This window comes from Pyrgilauda ruficollis, unplaced genomic scaffold, assembly GCF_017590135.1.
Source record: "Pyrgilauda ruficollis isolate IOZ18807 unplaced genomic scaffold, ASM1759013v1 scaffold135, whole genome shotgun sequence".
In the NCBI taxonomy this organism is placed as follows: Eukaryota; Metazoa; Chordata; class Aves; order Passeriformes; family Passeridae; genus Pyrgilauda; species Pyrgilauda ruficollis.
This window is the reverse complement of record NW_024511988.1, coordinates 1,177,064-1,193,495: the sequence shown is the minus strand read 5'-3', so window position 1 is coordinate 1,193,495 and position 16,432 is coordinate 1,177,064. Positions and strand designations below refer to the sequence as shown.

Here is a 16,432-nt window from a genome sequence, read left to right as displayed (position 1 = left end):
CATGCAGCGAGGTTATTCCCCTACATGTGGGAATCCAACCGTGTATCCAATTGCTGCTCTGATTCACGTGAAATGGGAACCCCTGGAAAATTGATTTCTTAAATCCAAGCGGAGACTGCCGCATCTTGGGAGGCCTCTTCCAGGCAGCTGCGACACAGATCCTGCGTGTCCGTGTCGTCCATGTCGCCAGCCGGCTGAAACTTTATCTTCGCCGCGACAGCGGGAGCGGGACCCTCCCGCCTGCCCTCCGCCTCCTCCGCAGCACGGGCAGCGCGGGGCCGGCAGCGTCCCGGTGCGGTGCCCTTGGTGCGGTGCTCTTGGTGCGGTGCCCCCGGCGCCGTGCAGCCTTCGCAGCATGCCCAGCACGGTTCCCTTGGCGCGGTACCCCCGGCAGAGCCTCCGGCAGCGCCGCCGGTGCAGCACCCCCAGCAGGGCACGGCGGCCGGCGGAGCCCCCGCCCCGCGCGTCACGGCAAGGCCCGGCGGCGGGCGGGCGGGCCGCGGGCAGCGAGCCCTCCGCCCCGGCAGGAACGGCGGGCGGACCGCGGGCAGCGAGCCCTCCGCCCCGGCAGGAACGGCGGGCGGACCGCGGGCAGCGAGCCCTCCGCCCCGGCAGGAACGGCGGGCGGACCGCGGGCAGCGAGCCCTCCGCCCCGGCAGGAACGGCGGGCGGACCGCGGGCAGCGAGCCCTCCGCCCCGGCAGGAACGGCGGCCGCGCTGCGGTGAGTCCTCCGAGCCCCTCGGCGCTCCTCCCCTTTCGGTTTGGGGGGCTTTCGGCGGAGTGTGTTGCGCTTCTCCCCTAGCCCGCGGCCGTGCTGGGGAGGGGTTCGGGGGAGCCGGCAGCGGGGCGGGCAGCGGCGCTTTTCTGCCTTTTCCCCGCCGAGGGGAGAGAGGCGAGCCCGCGTCCCACCCCGCCCCGGGCGCTGCGTGGAGCTCTTGCCCCGGGGGGAGCGCCCGGGGCCCGCGGCGCCCGCCCCGCTGCTGGTGCCCCGGAGCACGGCGTGTCCCCCGGCCCCCGCGTGTCCCGGGCGGTGCCCAGCCCCGTGGGCGCCGGGCAGGGGTCGCCCACGCGGGGGCGTGGGATGCGGGATGCTGCTGCTGCGCTGCCTTCTCCATGGCAACGCCTCCGGAGGCTGCTGCAGCCCCGGCGCCGGCTGGCACGGCGGCTCCCACCCCTGCGGCGACTCCCACACCACCGATGTGACCCCCCTGATGAGGCTCCCGCCGGCCTTGGGGGATCTCAGCCTCCTGAGTGCCTCCCCACAGGCACAGCAGTTTGGGGCTGCCCCATCGTCTGTATGTGCCAAGCCTCTGGTGCTGGTGTCACACGTTTTGCTGCAGGCGTGCTCTTGTCCAGCCGATGCTTTGATGTGGGAGCTGGGGTGGGAGTAGGATTTTGGCAAGTGCCGGCGTTGGGCTATGGCTTGGCTGCAAGCAGGTGTGTGGCTCAGGCACCAGGTGGGGAGGTTGGTGGCTGCACCCGCCCAGAAATTCTGGAAGGGAGGATTTTGGTCAGGGGTCTGCCTGGAGGAGGGGCAATGCCCTTGCTGTGTGAGCCTTGAGGGTTGGCACCCTCTGCCATTGCTTGTGGCTGTGGTCGGATCCTGGTCTTTTGCTTGGCACAAAGTCTTCAGCGTGAACAGTGGGGTTTGGTCCCTGGGGTCTCAATGCTCATGGCTTTCACACCACGCTGCCTCTTGCATCGGTGCTGGTGTGAAACAGTCTTCATCTTTAAGTGATCAAGGTTAATTTAAGGCAAAGACAGATGATAATGTGACAATAATGTGCCTCCTGACAAAAGCCGCGTGAACCGACAGGGCTGTGCTGCCAAACTGGGGGCGAGGGGCTCCCTGTGGAAATCTGAGGCAGGTGGAAGATCACAGGGTGCAGCCAAGTCCCCTTTTCCAGGTGCTGGGGAGAGGGCGGCCCGTGGCACAGGCTACCCTGGTGGTTTTGACCAGGCCTGAGCACTGCAGATGCCTGGCATTGTACAGCCAGGCAGCTTCTCCTGGCAGCATGGAGAGGGAGAAGCCAGTGGTTTCCTTTTTTTCCCCTCTCTAGAGGTTGATTCTAATATTGTGTACAAAATCAATTGCTGGTGTGTATTAATGCCTCAGTGGTCAACCATGGTGCAACCTCGTTATCCTCCCTTGCCAAAAACAATGTATTCCAAAGCTGTCAGCATTCCCTGCCTGCCCCTCTTTGAGTCCCATTAGGAGCAGAGGTGTCCTACAGCATCTGGACCTTTTTCCACGAGCACTGGAGTTTGTTTTGGCGTGCATTTCCCCCAAACCCCACGGGTCTGACATCCACCTTGCTGTTCCTCGATTAATGAGTGACTCACCCTGCTCTCCCCATGGCCATATGCCGGGACCTGCCTCTGCTCTGTCACGAGCAGGAAGCAAAAGCCAAAGTCCACGATCTCTGACCGCCCAATGCTGTGTGACACCGGGACAGGAGGAAGCAGTGACACTTCCTGGCTCTGGCCAGCGCTCAGCTGGTGTGTGGCTCTGCCGGTGGTGCCCTGACACGGCCCTGGGATTTTTGGGTCCGGCCAGCCAGGCGTGCACCCTGCTCCGTGTACTGGCCTCTGCCCCAGGGAGGCAAACAGGATGGGTGAGGTGTAAAATCAGTGCTGAATCCGCTCCCCTGGGCTTGAAACGGAGTCAAACCGGTCTTGACCTGAGCTGGCTCCTTATCTGACCCTTTGTTGGTGGCAGGGGTGCAGGAGGGAGCAGGAAAGGACAGCCACGGCGGGCCGGCTCCTCCGGTAAGGACAGGCAAGACCTGGGGACAGCTGGTCTAACTGGATCGTGTTTATCTCCCTTTACTTCTCTGCTTTGTTTTGGTTCCTTCCTCCACTTTTTCCCGCGCTGTCATGTCACAGCTGAGGAACCCAAGGCAGTGGGGACATGGAGCTGTTGGGCAGCTGGGCTTCCCACAAATTCTGTTTGTCAGCCAGCCAGCCAGCAGCGTGGCTCCTCTCGCTCTATCTTCCTGCTTTGAAGTTTCCATGCACTGACCATCCCTGCTGGGCCCATCCCTAAAAGCTGATGCACTTGGAGCAGCCCACCGTGTGCCCAGGTTGCACACTGGTGCATTTATGAACGGGTTGCGTGGGGATCCTGACAGATGCACCACCCAGAGTTGGTGGTCTGCCCATCCTCCTCCTGCACAGACACCCACTGAGCTGCTCCTACACGGCCACTTTTATCTCTGGAGTATTAATAAATGAAGCCTGCCTATTTCTGTGAGCCTTTTTAAGAGGCTGGCAGGGCTGCCTTGAAGGCTTGCTCGGCACTGCAACTATTCAGAGCTTTTTTCCGCGTGTGCTCTAGCAGTCGATAAGCCAGGGCATCCAGCTGTCAGCTTTGGAGATTGCCAAAGCCTGCTCAACGACATTTCTGCAGGCTTCGCTCACAAATGAGGATTTTGTTCGACGCTTTGGTTTCTGACTTGATGCTGGTAATTAAATATCTTAACTTGGCTTCAGAAAGCTGCCACTGCTGTGGAGTGACTGGTGAGGCCATGTGAAGCAGGATGTGCTTGTTCTGCTGGAATTGAGTGTGACCTAACTATGATTCTTCAACCTGCAATTTATTTTCTTATAAAAATATACTTTTTTTTCTATAAGTAAAACCCTTTTAAAGGGGAAGAAAAACCTTGTGTTTTACTGCTGTGCTGTTAAGCTTGCATGGACCTGCTGGGACAGCTGTTTATTTGCAAGTCGTGGCAGCCAAATGCCGTAAAATTCAAGTCATGTCCACATTGATTTTTTCCCCCCCTCTCTCTTTTCCCCCCCTCTCTTAATCATATATGTACTTTTCACTCATGCAACACAACAGATGTCAGTGCCATGCTGGAAAAAAAAGGAGCTGATCTGAGCAAAGGGCTGTAAATTGGGGCAGAAATACTGAGTGCCTGATCCTGGCTTGTGTGTTGGTTAATTTTGATGCTAAGTCACATAGATTTACTCGCTCTATGTATTTACTGTACTAGGGGATGAGAGAAACAGCTAGTTAAGGGTTGGAAAGTCATTAAATATTCCAGCAGAAGCTCTTCTGAGTGTTGCCTTAGTTCCCTCTCCCTTCATGACATATTCTTTGAGCAACCTAAACTAGGCGAAGGGGGTTGGAACAAGATGGTCTTTAGGGTCCATTCCAACCCAAACCATTCTGTGATTCTGCGATTTCCAACTTTCTATTTAATGCAAAAATTAGAGGCTCCACAGCCCCTTGCCAGATACATGTTGTAATTTGCTGTTTGCCTTTGATTCTTCTTTTCTTTCTTCCTTAATTGGGAGAAAAGCTGTGCTGGTGCCTACTTAACCCTCCTGCCCTCTCAGGAGACCATTTGCACTTGGTATCTTCTGTCCTTATGGCATATCATAACATTCTGGAATTCACTGAGGAACCAGGAGTTCTGGGGTAGCACAGAAAATCTCAGCTCAGTGACTCATAAAGCTTTCAGATCTTTGTGGCCACTGAGAAGAAAACCAAAGGAGATGGAAATGAGAGAAACGGCCCTGGCACACTGTAAGGACGTGGTTAGTTGACTGAAGAGTTTCAGGATCTCAGCTGACAGCAGTTTGTTTTGTGATTGGTGTGGCCTGAACACCAGCCACCTGAATTATAGCAAATTAACCAAATTAATGCCTGAAGTTGTCTGAACATCTGGCCTGTGTTTTCCTCATGGTGGGGTTGGGTGGGGTCATTCCCAAGGGCATCTGTCCCATGCTGTTCCCAGGTCTGGAGCAACCTCTGTGCCCTCACATGAGTCCCTGATTACCCTGCCCTGTTTGTGCTCCCTCCTATGTTCACTGCCAGGCTTTTGGGGTGAGTTCATGGTAAATGTGTTAAAGGGAGGAGGTTTGTGCTGCCTGGAGCACCTGGGAGACGAGGTTGCTCATGGTCCCTTCCTGAGTCAGCCAAACTGGATGGGGTGGCCCAGCCTAGAGACACTCACTGGTGAGTCAATGTGACCATGACTCAGAAGGTTTCTCCATGTTCTTCTCATCCTGAGCTGCCTTGAGAAACCGTGTTCAAAACATTGCCGGGACCCACTGGAAGGGCGGTGTTGGACAGGCGTGTTCTTACCCACCAGCCAGCTGCTCACCGTGCCAGCGCTGATGGGCGCTAATGTTGGCTGCTCTTCAAACCTTTTCCCTTCCTGCAGTACATGCCACTTGCTTGCATTTTAATTTTTTGTGTTTGGAGCTCGCTTGCAGACGCGGAGGAAGCGCAGCAGCGCCTCGTGGCGCGGTTGGTAGGAGCTGATGCGTTTCTGGCTGGAGACATCCTCTCTTTCCCAACCCAGAGCTCCCGGCAGGGCCTGGCGGATGATTGAAGGGTTATTTGCCGTGCCAGACAAGTGGCTTCATGTTTCCCTTCTGCATTCCTGGGGCTGAGCACTGCATAGCGATGTGCTTTCAGCTACGTGCTGCTTACCTGAATCATGTCTCCCCCTTGCACGCAGCTTGCGTGGAAGTCGGGGCTCTCCCTGTCCAGGCTGCTCTGTCCCTGTGTCACCCAGTGCTTTATGAGAGGGTAATGAAATAAGGTGTGGTGGAGGAGCTGCAGGACTGTCCAGCTCCGTCTGCTGACTGTGCCTGCGTTTACCACACCTCCTGAAGGAATGGTTTTCGGAAGCTGAACCCAGTGACCCAATTACCGACCTCTGGGTTTGGACTGTTGCCAGGAATTCTGCACTGAGGCTCCTCATCGCCTTTTGTGCAGGCCCTGGGTGGAAAGCAGCCATGCCAAAGCTCAAAACAACTTGGCAACAGCCAGAGATCGGTGAGATAAAGAGAGGGGAAGGACCCAATTAATCCACCTGACCTGTGCCCATCCCTAGGAGAGCAGAGGAGAGCGCAGTGGGATCTCCTGGTGTTCTTGCTCCCTGCTGCTCCTCTTTCTCATGGGGCTTTCATCCTGTTTCCCGTGGTGATGGGCAGGGCTGCTGGCAGATGCTGCCTTGGGGCACTATGGCAGGAGGAAGCAATTCAAAATTGTGCCATTCAGAGGCAGACTCTGGGGGGTGGTGTGTGAAACACCAGCAGCTGAGCTCTGTACCAATATGCAAAACTGAGCTACAGAGCTTGGCAGCTTTTGGGGAAGGCTCTGCAGGGTGTGGGTTCCTCCAATGCTTTGCAGGAGTGAGGATCAGCTTGTCTTCCCTTCTAGTGAGCAGAGCATCCTCAGAGGTTGTAGGGTCGAGCATTTGAGGGCAGACTGTCACCGAGCAGCAAAGTCCTCACACTTTTTGGGCAGTTTTTGGGCAGGAACACAACTGTCCATACGCTGAGGCTGCAGGGCAGGGGAGCTGGGGCTGTGCTCTGCACCTGGGAGCCAGCTTTGCACCACTTGGGCTGGGAAGAGAGGACAGACTTGCCATTAAAATAAAAAAAAAAAAACAAACTGGAGTATGAAAATGGGGGATGCAGAGTGGCATTGTTCAGGAGTGGGATCTGCAGTCACTCAGGTCTGAGGTGTGAGAAGGAGAGTGCAGAGTGTTACAGGGAGGTGTGGAAAGATGTTTTATGTTGCTCAGGTGATTTCTAGCAGCTTGGTGCCTGTTACAGGCAAACTCTGTTGGCAGGTTTTCCTCCCAGCCCCAGCAGGGAGGAGGAGAAGGATGGAGGAACAGTCCAGAGACCATTTCCCCCACCCCAAAGCAGCAAGATTAATTGTTTGCTGTGCCATGACCATGGAGGCAGCTCAGGGGCATGTTTTCTGTCTGTGATGTGTTCTATGACATGGAGTTCAGTCCGTGGTGGGTCTGCCCTGCTGCTGCTCCTGAGTGTTTTTCTTTTTTCCAAACCTTTCTGAGGTGGCTTTCTGGAGCTGCACATCCATCTGACTTTTACCTAGACATGATGTGTGGCTTTTTTTTTTTTTTTTTTGAGTGTTTGTTCTTTGCTTGGCCTCAGCATCAACTTAATGAATGGTGCTTAGAGGAGCTGTGAACTCATGTCCCATCCTGGAGAGTCTGTGTCAGCTGTGGTCCGGTGCAGCTGTTTCCTTCAAGGATGCTTGTGTGGATGGAAGCGACTGTAAATCTGTTTGTGCAAAGCTTTCCCTGCCGTGACTCCAGTCACCCTTCATGTTCCTGTTGTTTCATGCTGCTGCTGCTCCTGGAAACCACAGCACCTTCTTGCCGGAGCTGAGGGTGGGGGAGATGTGTCACGGAAGGTGGGTGCCCTTGTCGTGCCTGGCTTCCACAGGAATCGCATGCAAAGGACGCTTCACTGGCTGAGGTTTCCTTCCCTGTGCCCCCGAGGCACGAGGAGTGTCTTGGCTTGTGTGCGCAGTGCAGGGACGAGAGGCTGCTCTGTGCCTTGATATCAGGGCAAGCCTTTAGGGTGCCTGGTGTTTTTCAGCTGCCCTGTCTGGCTTGGCACCATTCTCCTTGCATATCCCATGCATTGCTTTCAGCTGCCGTGCTTCTGCAGAGGGACACTCGTGTGGACAGCCTGCTGTTGGATCTCATCCTGCAGCACAGGAAAAAAGCAGCCCCACGGTGCTGCCTCCTTGGGTTTTCTTCTTCCACAAAGTCCTGTGATTAAGCACAGAGCTTCTGCCATGCCCATCCCTGTGTCTCAACTCCATGTAGGAGACAGCAGGGTTAAGGCTGTCGGAGCTCTGGTGTTGTTCCGAGGTGCCGGGCGAGCGTCAGGCAGGAGAAAAGCTGAACTTGCAAATTTGTTCCTGGGCTCTCTGGTAAGTCATGCCAAGGACTGTTTGAGCAGTGCTAATCCCAGGTGCCTCTGGAGCAACCTTGTTTACAATGCCAGCGCTTCAAATGGGTGTTCTGACAGAAACTTTACGCAAGCCATGTGCTTACCAAAGCTCTCTGGGTCTGGGAGATTGGTTTTCAGACCTCAGCGTGCCATCTCCTTGTCCCAGCATTTTGAAGACACCCTGCAAAGAGACTGGAACCTTTTTGGGGACTACTCGGATCCATTTATGAGCTCCATCTATTTTTCATGGAGAGTGCTGCTGGCAAATTGCATGTGAAGTAGCTGGTGGCTCTGGAGGCATGAGAAATCCCTGTACATCACATGGAGCAAAAAGATGTCGAGGAAAATTTTTGGAGCATGCTAAATATTGTAATCCCTACAGTCAGTTCTGCTTTTGGGGCTGGGGCTGGATTGATCCTTTATGCTCATTTTTTCCCCCCATTTACTTATGAATTGCATCCTGCTATTCCACTTAGCAGGTTCAGCAAAATTTGTCAGTTCTTAATTGATGCAGTGGTGGTCATAGTTGTGTTCAGACTGCAGTGATGTGTGACAGGCTGTGATTTGGGTTACCTAGTCATGAAATTGTGCCATTCCCTTAGCTGGGACATTAGGATTTACCTTACATCCAGCTTTTCAAGCCATTCTATAGCGTGACAGCTTTCATCGTGAGAAAAAGACAGTAAAGAGGGACTTTAACCTTAAAATTCTCTGAATTGACTTCCAAAGGATTGCTTGTAGTTGCATCACAGGAAGCTTTGTTGGTTTTGCTCTGGGGATGAGGCTGAACTAGGTGAGAGATGTGTGAGACCGTGGTGATGATATGTCTTGCAGCTGTAGCTCAGTTGCCTCATGTTCATGTTTTTATTTTACTTTTGCCTTGTGGTTTGGACTGTGTTTTTCATTTTGATGAAAGTCAAACTGAGACTGTGTCTTTGGGGTCTGGCATCCCCAGTATGCCATGAGGTGTGGGATAATTAAGGAGGGACCCATCCCCTGGGGATGGCAAGACCTGAGCTCCAGCTGTGGTAATGGGCTGTTACAGTGTGCTCTGATATGTATGCCCTTACTCTGGGAAACTGACTCCAGGCAACAAGGAGTGGGGGAAAAAAGACCTGTGAAAAATGGGTGCTCATTTTTCCAGGGAGGAAAAAAGCCAAGGAAAACATATCCAACAGTCGCCTTGTCAGATATGTCACGGGAATGTCCTTATCCAGCCCCTGGGTCGGACTCAGTGCTGCTAATTACAGCTTGTCTCACTGCTGAAAGGAAGAGTTTGAATCTGTTCACCCTGAGTTTCCCACAGCAGCATTTTGGGACAGCACCAAGCCCACATCTCCATGCCTGGAAGCTCTTGTCCAACGCCAGAGACTGGGCTGCTGTTTGCACCAATCCTTGGGTTTGTGCTCACCCATCGTGGCTGAAGGTCTTGGAAAAACCCCTCTCTGTCTCTGCAGTATTCTGAACTCACCTGCTCCAAAATGCCCTGCCAAGGTGCTCTGGAGCTCAGGGGATGTTGCTGTAAAGCTCCCAAGCACAGGATCCCCATCCTTTGTGGTGCTGGCCTTGGTTTTGGCTCTGTGCTGCCGGAGGAGCCGCAGCTCAGCTCTCCCGTGGGTGCAGTTCTTCCCGCCTAGCAGAGCTGGCTGGCTTTCAGGAAAATAAACAGCCCTTCCCCGCTGGAGCTGGGAGTCCTGGGCTGCTGCACGAGGGGAGAAGGGTGTAACCAAAGGACCCTTTCATCACCTGCCTCTACCTGTGCTGCTGCTGCAGCTGCGGCTGCTCTGCAGCGCTGCAGCTGCGCTGTGTCTGATTTATAACACGCTGCACTCGGGGCACAGCTTTATGTTCTTGGTTCTAAATTCTCGTGTAGCTCCAGGAGGGGAAACCGTCCCTAACCTTTCCATTTTGCACATGGCTGTGTTTCTGTCGGGAGTCCAGCGTTACAGAAGCCTGTGGGATGTGAGCCCCTGGCACACACCTGGGCACAGCAGCAAGGCAGGCTCTCACCTGAGCTTGTGGGATATTCACTGCTTTCCCAGCACCAGCTGCAGGTCATGCAGTGCCCAACAGAGATGAATGTTCACTGCTTGCCAGTGCTGCTCTAACCCCAAGCTTATTAAAAGCCCACAGGGCCGTGTCTTCCCCTTCCTCCTCCTGCTTCCTTCCCCCTCCCTTGGCTTTTCAACACCAGGTTTTGAATAAATCATCTAGGATGTGATCACACAGGAAATTCGCGAATTTAATTTTTTTTTTTTTTTTTTTTACAGCCAAGTTCGGAAGTGAATTCAGCTCTCCAGGGTTTCAGTCCTGTGCTTTTTAATCACGAGGTTCCCCATCCTTTCTACTCTGTCACTTGTGACATGACGTCTCCTTGGCCGTGTAAGCTTTTCCCCTGCTTCTGCCTGCCCACAGAAACAATAGCTGCTGGAAATGCTCTTCAAGAATAGCTGGGGATTGCCTGTGGAAAATGCAGATTTAATCTATGTTAGGTCTTTTGGTTGTTATTTTGTTTACTGCTTGGTTATCCTTCAAAGAAAAGCAAAGGGCTTGTTCTTGTAGAATTTACCACTCGTGATGTGTTCTTAGCTGGAAGTAACACTCTCAAAATCCTGCATTCCTTTGTGCATCTTTGCTTTATTTTCTTTTTCTTTGTGGGTGGGGGCTTAGGGAGTATAATGGGCAGATTAGCAACTGTATTTGTGGAGTAACCCATCTTTGTGCAGGTCTGGCTAGAAACCAATTAAGCTTGTCTTGATCTCTAAATGAGATTTTTGTCGCAGGCCTCACCCAACCGCCTTCTGCATCCATTAATAGCAGGGTGGGATGGAAATAGCAGAACGAGTGGAGATCGCGTGTTGGATAAACAGAGAGGCGTTGGCTGCAGGGAGGTTCCCGGGATGCGTGCGAGCTGCTGCTGCCTCTTTGTGTGGTTGTTTTGTAGCTCTGGTTCTTGAAACCTGGGATTAGCAGCGTTTGACTGCAAGTGTGCAATCCCCTGCGGTAGCAGGAGTGGGATTGGTGGGAAAAGCTGCTGGGTGGAGAGGGAGCATCCCGTGAACTTCATTACTGTGCTGGCCCCCATTGCTGTGACATCCCTGGGGCGAGAGCAAGGGTGTGTTTGGGAGCTCCTTGTGACCCTCAGCTGCAGGTCCCCCAGAGTGCCTTGGCTTGGGCATATCTGTCTGGTCTTGGGTTGCTTTTTAGCCTGGAAAAACCCTTTGGCTTTCCAGGGGGACAAACGACCTCGCCAGGCTGGGGGTGTTTGCTGCTGCTGTGATGAAAACCAGTCCGGGAACGGCGCTTCAGTGCGGTGTTTTTGAAGAGAACTGATTAAGGAAAGATGCCTTTAATAAGCTGTGCCTTCAGGGAGCCCTTCTATCTCTGTCCCAGACTGTTTCTGCATCAAGATAAGGTTGCAGAGCAGCTGGAGCTGTGCTCTGCTTTGGGAGGTGTAGGAGGGGGAAGGGCACTAGGATTTCTTCTAGGTGCGAACGTTCATTATGATCACTTTTTTTTGTAAAGTAGCTGCAGATAAGCCATGCACAGGTGATGCCTTCTTCCCTGCATGCCTGGCCTGGCTGTCAGGGACAAATGATGGCAAGAGTGATCTCAGGGAAAGGGGAAGAGGAAAACACTGGGTGAACTTGCAGGGTGTAGCTGCTGCAGATGTGCTGCAACGTGCAGCAGACCCCTTCTGCCCCGCTTGGAACTCTCCTAGGGACAGGAGAGCACAAAAAGCACAAACCAGCTTTTCCCTGCATGCCTGGAATTTTGCTCTCCATTTCCCCACTCCCTAAATTGCAAAAGCGCTTGGGTTATTCATGGAAGTGCTGCTTTTTTTTTCTTCTCCCAGTGTAAAAGTGCCCACTAAGTCTAAAGACATGGAATGCTGTGCTGAAGCCCATGTGCCACATCAAGGAGGTCATGTCATGGACCTTGACATCATGGCATGGCCAAACCCAGTCACTTTCTGAGCTGGGGAAATTTGGGAATCCTGAATCCACAAAGATCTGGATGTGGATGAAGCAAGTGCCTTCCAGGGTTCTATGACAATTGCAAAAGCCTCAGAAAAATCTGGAACTGGGATGACTGGAAGATGGTTTCAGTGCTTGGGTGGGAGTTAGGGAGAGAGGAGCTGGAACAACCTCCAGGACTTGGTGCTGTTTTGCTTTTTTGGGATGCTCTTGACTGAAAAGCTGCTGAGTTTTGATGCCAGTGAGACAGAAGAATACCTGTGGCAGGGTGTCCTCCCGACTTCATCCTGCTGTCGTGGGGCTGAGGTGGTTTGGTGCAGTGATCTGATGAGGCATGGCAGCCGTGCCCCGTGGAGATACCATCTCCTGGGAGGAAAATGTAAAAATAACCACGTCTTTGGCTGCGTCTTTGAGTTGCGTGAGAGTGCAGCAAAGGAGGTGGGGGATGAAATTATATGCATGGAAATGAGGCAGGAGAAATGAACCTTTTCCGGGGAGGCAGATCTGAAGGAAAGGTCCTCGTCCTCTTGTGCTGTGCTGGGGTGTAGGGGACACACTGGAGCTGGGCTCTGGGGTGGTTTCAGAGGGCCCCCCATTGTTCCCTGTCATCCTCTTCCTCACTCTGGGCTGAAGGAATTGCAGCCCCATGTGGGTTCCTGCACCTCATCCTATGCCATGGCTCCAGGGTATAGACAGATGACACAAACCCTTCCAAGAGACTGTGTCCTGCCCAAGGCTTTGGAAACCTGTTGGACCCATTCTTCCACCTCTTTGCTTTTCAGAGCTTTTGTGGAGCAGGTCTGTTCCTCCATGGGGGACCACTAAAATGTGGAGCTGGGAATAAATCTGTGGGAGCTGCCATGGATGGTAGACGGGCGCTCCTGGCGTAAGAAGGCTCAGCTAATTTAATCTGCGGTGGACATGTCTCCTTTGTCTTCCCGTTGAGCTAAATACACCCTTTGGGTTGTGGTTATGGAGGCTAACTCCCTTTTTGATTATGGAAATCACACTAACACAGGATGCAGCTGGCTGCCTCTGGACAGAGCCAGGAGAAGAGTGGGATTGGGCATCCCATGTCTGAAACTCTCTCCTGCTTACCTCTATCTGGACCAGGGCCAAAGTGTGGGATGCTTGATGGGCATCTCTGGAGGGTTGCAGCTCCAGAGGTTCATGTGATGCAGGTTTTGGAAGCACAAGGAATTCCAGCATAGCCATAAACTTTCCATTGTCTGACAGGTTTTGAAGTTTAGTGGCTGAGCTGCACCTGCCTGGGCATGGCTGGTGGCTTCCGGACAGAGAAAAGGTCCCTCTCCATCTTTGCATAATACCCAGGAGCAGCAGTTCTGTATTTCTGGATGCAAAGGAAAATAAAAAGCTGTTAGTCAGCTTGAGCAGCAATTGGGAGAAGTTTTAGTCTTGGAAGGCAAAAGGGAAGTTAAAGGCCAGTGGTGAAATTTAATGTTTGAGTCCAAAGGTGCCACCTGGGAATGTGTGCCTGGGATTAGGCACACAACACACAAGCTGTGTGTGGGGGGATGCCTCTTTGCACCCTGTTCTGTCTGTGTGGGTGCTTTGCCAGAGCTGCTGGGTGGGTCTTTGGTTGCTTTATCTCCTGAGGTTTGTGCTGTGTGACAGCATCTCAAACTCTTCTGTGTGGCAGCATCTCAGACTCTTCTGAGTGTGGCCTCACAAGGGTCCTTGAAAGACCAGAAAGCCACAACAACAGGTAAAATGTGCTGCTGCATCCTCCCTGCCATGCTGGCCTCGAAGCCAGGAGTCACTTAATTGTTTCAGCCCTCACTGTTGCTGGCTTCAGAGGAGCCAGGAAAGCAGTTAATCAGCAGGAGAGCTTCAGTGAAATGTGGCTTCAGGGTCTCTAATATTGGCAACTTCTGAGTTAAATACCCAGTGTCAGCCGTGCAAGTGCCTTGTGCAGGTATTTGCTGGAGGCTGGCAAACCTGTATTCCCCCATTTGCTGCCCTGGTGTGTAACCAGCTTATCTCTGAGCAGCTGGATTTAACCCTCTTATCCACCTCTGTGCCAGCCCTTCACACTCTGCTGCTGCTCCCTTCCAGGATGCCAGGGAAAGCCTGGATGACTTCCATGGGAAATGGATGTTTGCCCTCCCTGGGATGATTACTTCTGTTATTTAAAAAGAAACAAAACAAAAACTGCACCAGCAAACTCCTGGATTGGGATAATTAAGCCGATTGAAGTGTTTAAGTAAATGAGTTTCCCTTTAATTAAAAAAAAAACCAAACAACAATATATATATGTCTCATCATGGTTCCTAAAATAATGAGCCACTGACCTGCTTTATCTCTGATTTGGCTTACAGATGGAGAGGGGAGGTAAATTATCATGGAAGCATAGAATATCCTGAGCTGGAAGGGACCCTTAAGGATCACTGAGTCCAAACTCTCGCCCTGCACAGGACATCTCAAGACTCACACCATGTGCCTCAGAGTGTTGTCCAAATGTTCCTTGAACTCTGTTAGGTTTGATGCTGTAATCACTGCCCTGGGGAGCCTGTTGCAGTGCCCAACCACCCTCTGGGGGAAGAACCTTTCCTTAATATTCAGCCTAAACCTCCCCTGACACAACTTCATCCCGTTCCCTCAGGTTCTATCACAGGCAACCACAGAGAAGATATTGGTGCCTGCCCCAAATTTTAGATAAAAGCAGGGGAAATCAGCTTCACCCTTGACAGATCAGCTCCTTGTCTTCTGTGGCAGTGCCTGAGTCTGTTAGTTCAGAGAAGCAGAGAATTGCTCTCCGGGGACAAGGCAGTTTGTCCTTCCTTTCCTGGTGTCTCTGGAGCAGAGCAGTGCTCCATGGTGGAGCCTCAGAAAGGTGAGCTCTCACCTCCCTGCCTTTGCAAGGTCCATAAGCCAGGAGGATGCTGGGGAGCCAGGAGCTGTGCCCTGGGGCTGGGAGGAGCCAAGGGACCACATCACACCTGAGATTGCAGAATGAAATGCTAATGGCTCTCCCAAAGCCAGTGCACGTGGGAATGGCAGCCCCTCAGCGGTGGGTTAAGTGAATAGATGTGATGAGACACGTTTATTTATCCAAACACTGATCAGTGCCGAGGGAAACGGGGTGTGTTTGGGGGAAGGGGTGAGGCAGCGTGGCAGGGCGGAGGTGCCTGAGATCAGCGGGGACCACAAACACAGCTGCGTGTGCCTGAGTGCCCTGGTGACTTGAACTCATTGCTGCTGGGAGTCCCTGCCTCAGACTGCTGCCAGAGATGCTGTGCTCGTTATTAATCTGCTGAGATAATTGTAGTTTTAATGTTTCCAGCGGGGGAGTTCACAGGAGGCAGAGGCATTCCTGGAAGCCCTCGGTGGGTGCCATCCTGGAGGCATCCAACAGTGTGACTCAGCGTCTGGGCTGGTGCTGCTCTGAAGGGGGCCTCGGGTTGGTGCTGATTGTCAAAGCTGGGAGGTAATATGAAGGAGACAGGGAGCACAGGCAGTGATTTGGAGCTGTGGAATAATATTTTCACAGAATCACTGGGTTGGAAGAGACTTTCAAGATCATTGAGTCTAACCCAGCCCCAACAGCTCAGCTAAACCCTGGCACCCAGTGCCACATCCAGGCTTTGTTAAACACACCCAGGGACGGTGACTGCACCACCTCCCTGGGCAGACAATTCCAGAACTTTATCACTCTTTCCGTAAAAAAATTTTTTCCTGATATCCAACCTGTATTTCCCTTGGTGCAGCTTGAGACTGTGTCCTCTGGTTCTGTCTGTTGCTGCTTTTTTTGAGCTGTGATTAGCAAAAGGGGCAGTCTGGGAGCAGGGCTGCTGCTGAACCCGTGGTGGAAGGGCAGTGCCTGACCCTGGTTTGGCTGATGGGTGTGCAGGGAAATGCTGCACGTGCACAAGAGCTGGGGAAATGTTTTGTGCTGGGGAATGGGAATGCTCCTCTTGCCTTTTCATCAAGAAGCTATAAAATGGCATCCAGCAGCTCTTCAGCCCATGCCTGGAAGCCAAAGCCAGGTGCATGCAATCCTGAACAAGGCACGGGGACATCTGGATATTTATTTATATTTGAGCTGCATTTGGCCACTGGAACAAACACTTGCAGAAAGTGGCCTTAGCCTTGGCTCAGCATCCTGAATGCAGACCACAGGTAGCCCTGAAGGGAGTTTGAGCTTGATGAAACCATGTTAAGCCATCAGTAGCAAGAGAAGCAGATAAGATCAACAAGCTGCAGTGTTTGGGAGCCCCATACTCCAGGAGAAATCACTTCCAGAGCAAACACTCCTAAATGTAGCTTCACAGGGTTGGAGGAGGAGAATACAGAAGAGATCCTAATGGATCTGTGCCACATCTCACCAGGGTGACAGTCGCCCCTCCCTGTTCCACAGTGAGCAGACCCCAGAGGGGTGGCTGGGGCAGTGTTTGGGAAGCTGTTGTGGGGCAGCAGCCTCTGTGTCCCATCCCACCTGGTGGCTGTAGCCCTGTGTGAGCCGGCAAGCAGGTGTGGATGGAGTTCTGCAGCTGTGAAAATGATGTCAAGCAGTGGTTTTTTCCCTGTTTGCTTGCAAAAATCATCTGCTTGCTCTGCCTGCTGTGGGGCAGAGAGGTGGGGACCAGGTGAGATGTGACAGAGATCTGCACTGGCCACTCTGTTGCCCTGTGCCAGCCCCCCCAAAAGCCCTGTAAGAAATGTCAGCTCTGAAAAAGTGATTTCTGCTGGAATGTGT

The 16,432-nt window shown here is 52.9% G+C and overlaps 1 protein-coding gene across 2 annotated transcripts in view; it reads left to right on the top strand.

Moving 5' to 3' along the window:
• The first annotated feature begins 507 nt into the window (after positions 1-507).
• The window catches only part of DAAM1 (dishevelled associated activator of morphogenesis 1), a 91,198-nt gene continuing 75,273 nt past the window's right edge, over positions 508-16,432 (top strand). Inside the window, exons 1-2 of one of the 2 annotated variants that reach the window (XM_041459396.1) lie at positions 508-722; positions 10,009-10,120. The gene's annotated coding sequence lies outside the window, so the exon portion shown is untranslated. The remainder of the gene's footprint in view (positions 723-10,008; positions 10,121-16,432) is intronic. The other variant, XM_041459395.1, reaches the window with a different exon arrangement.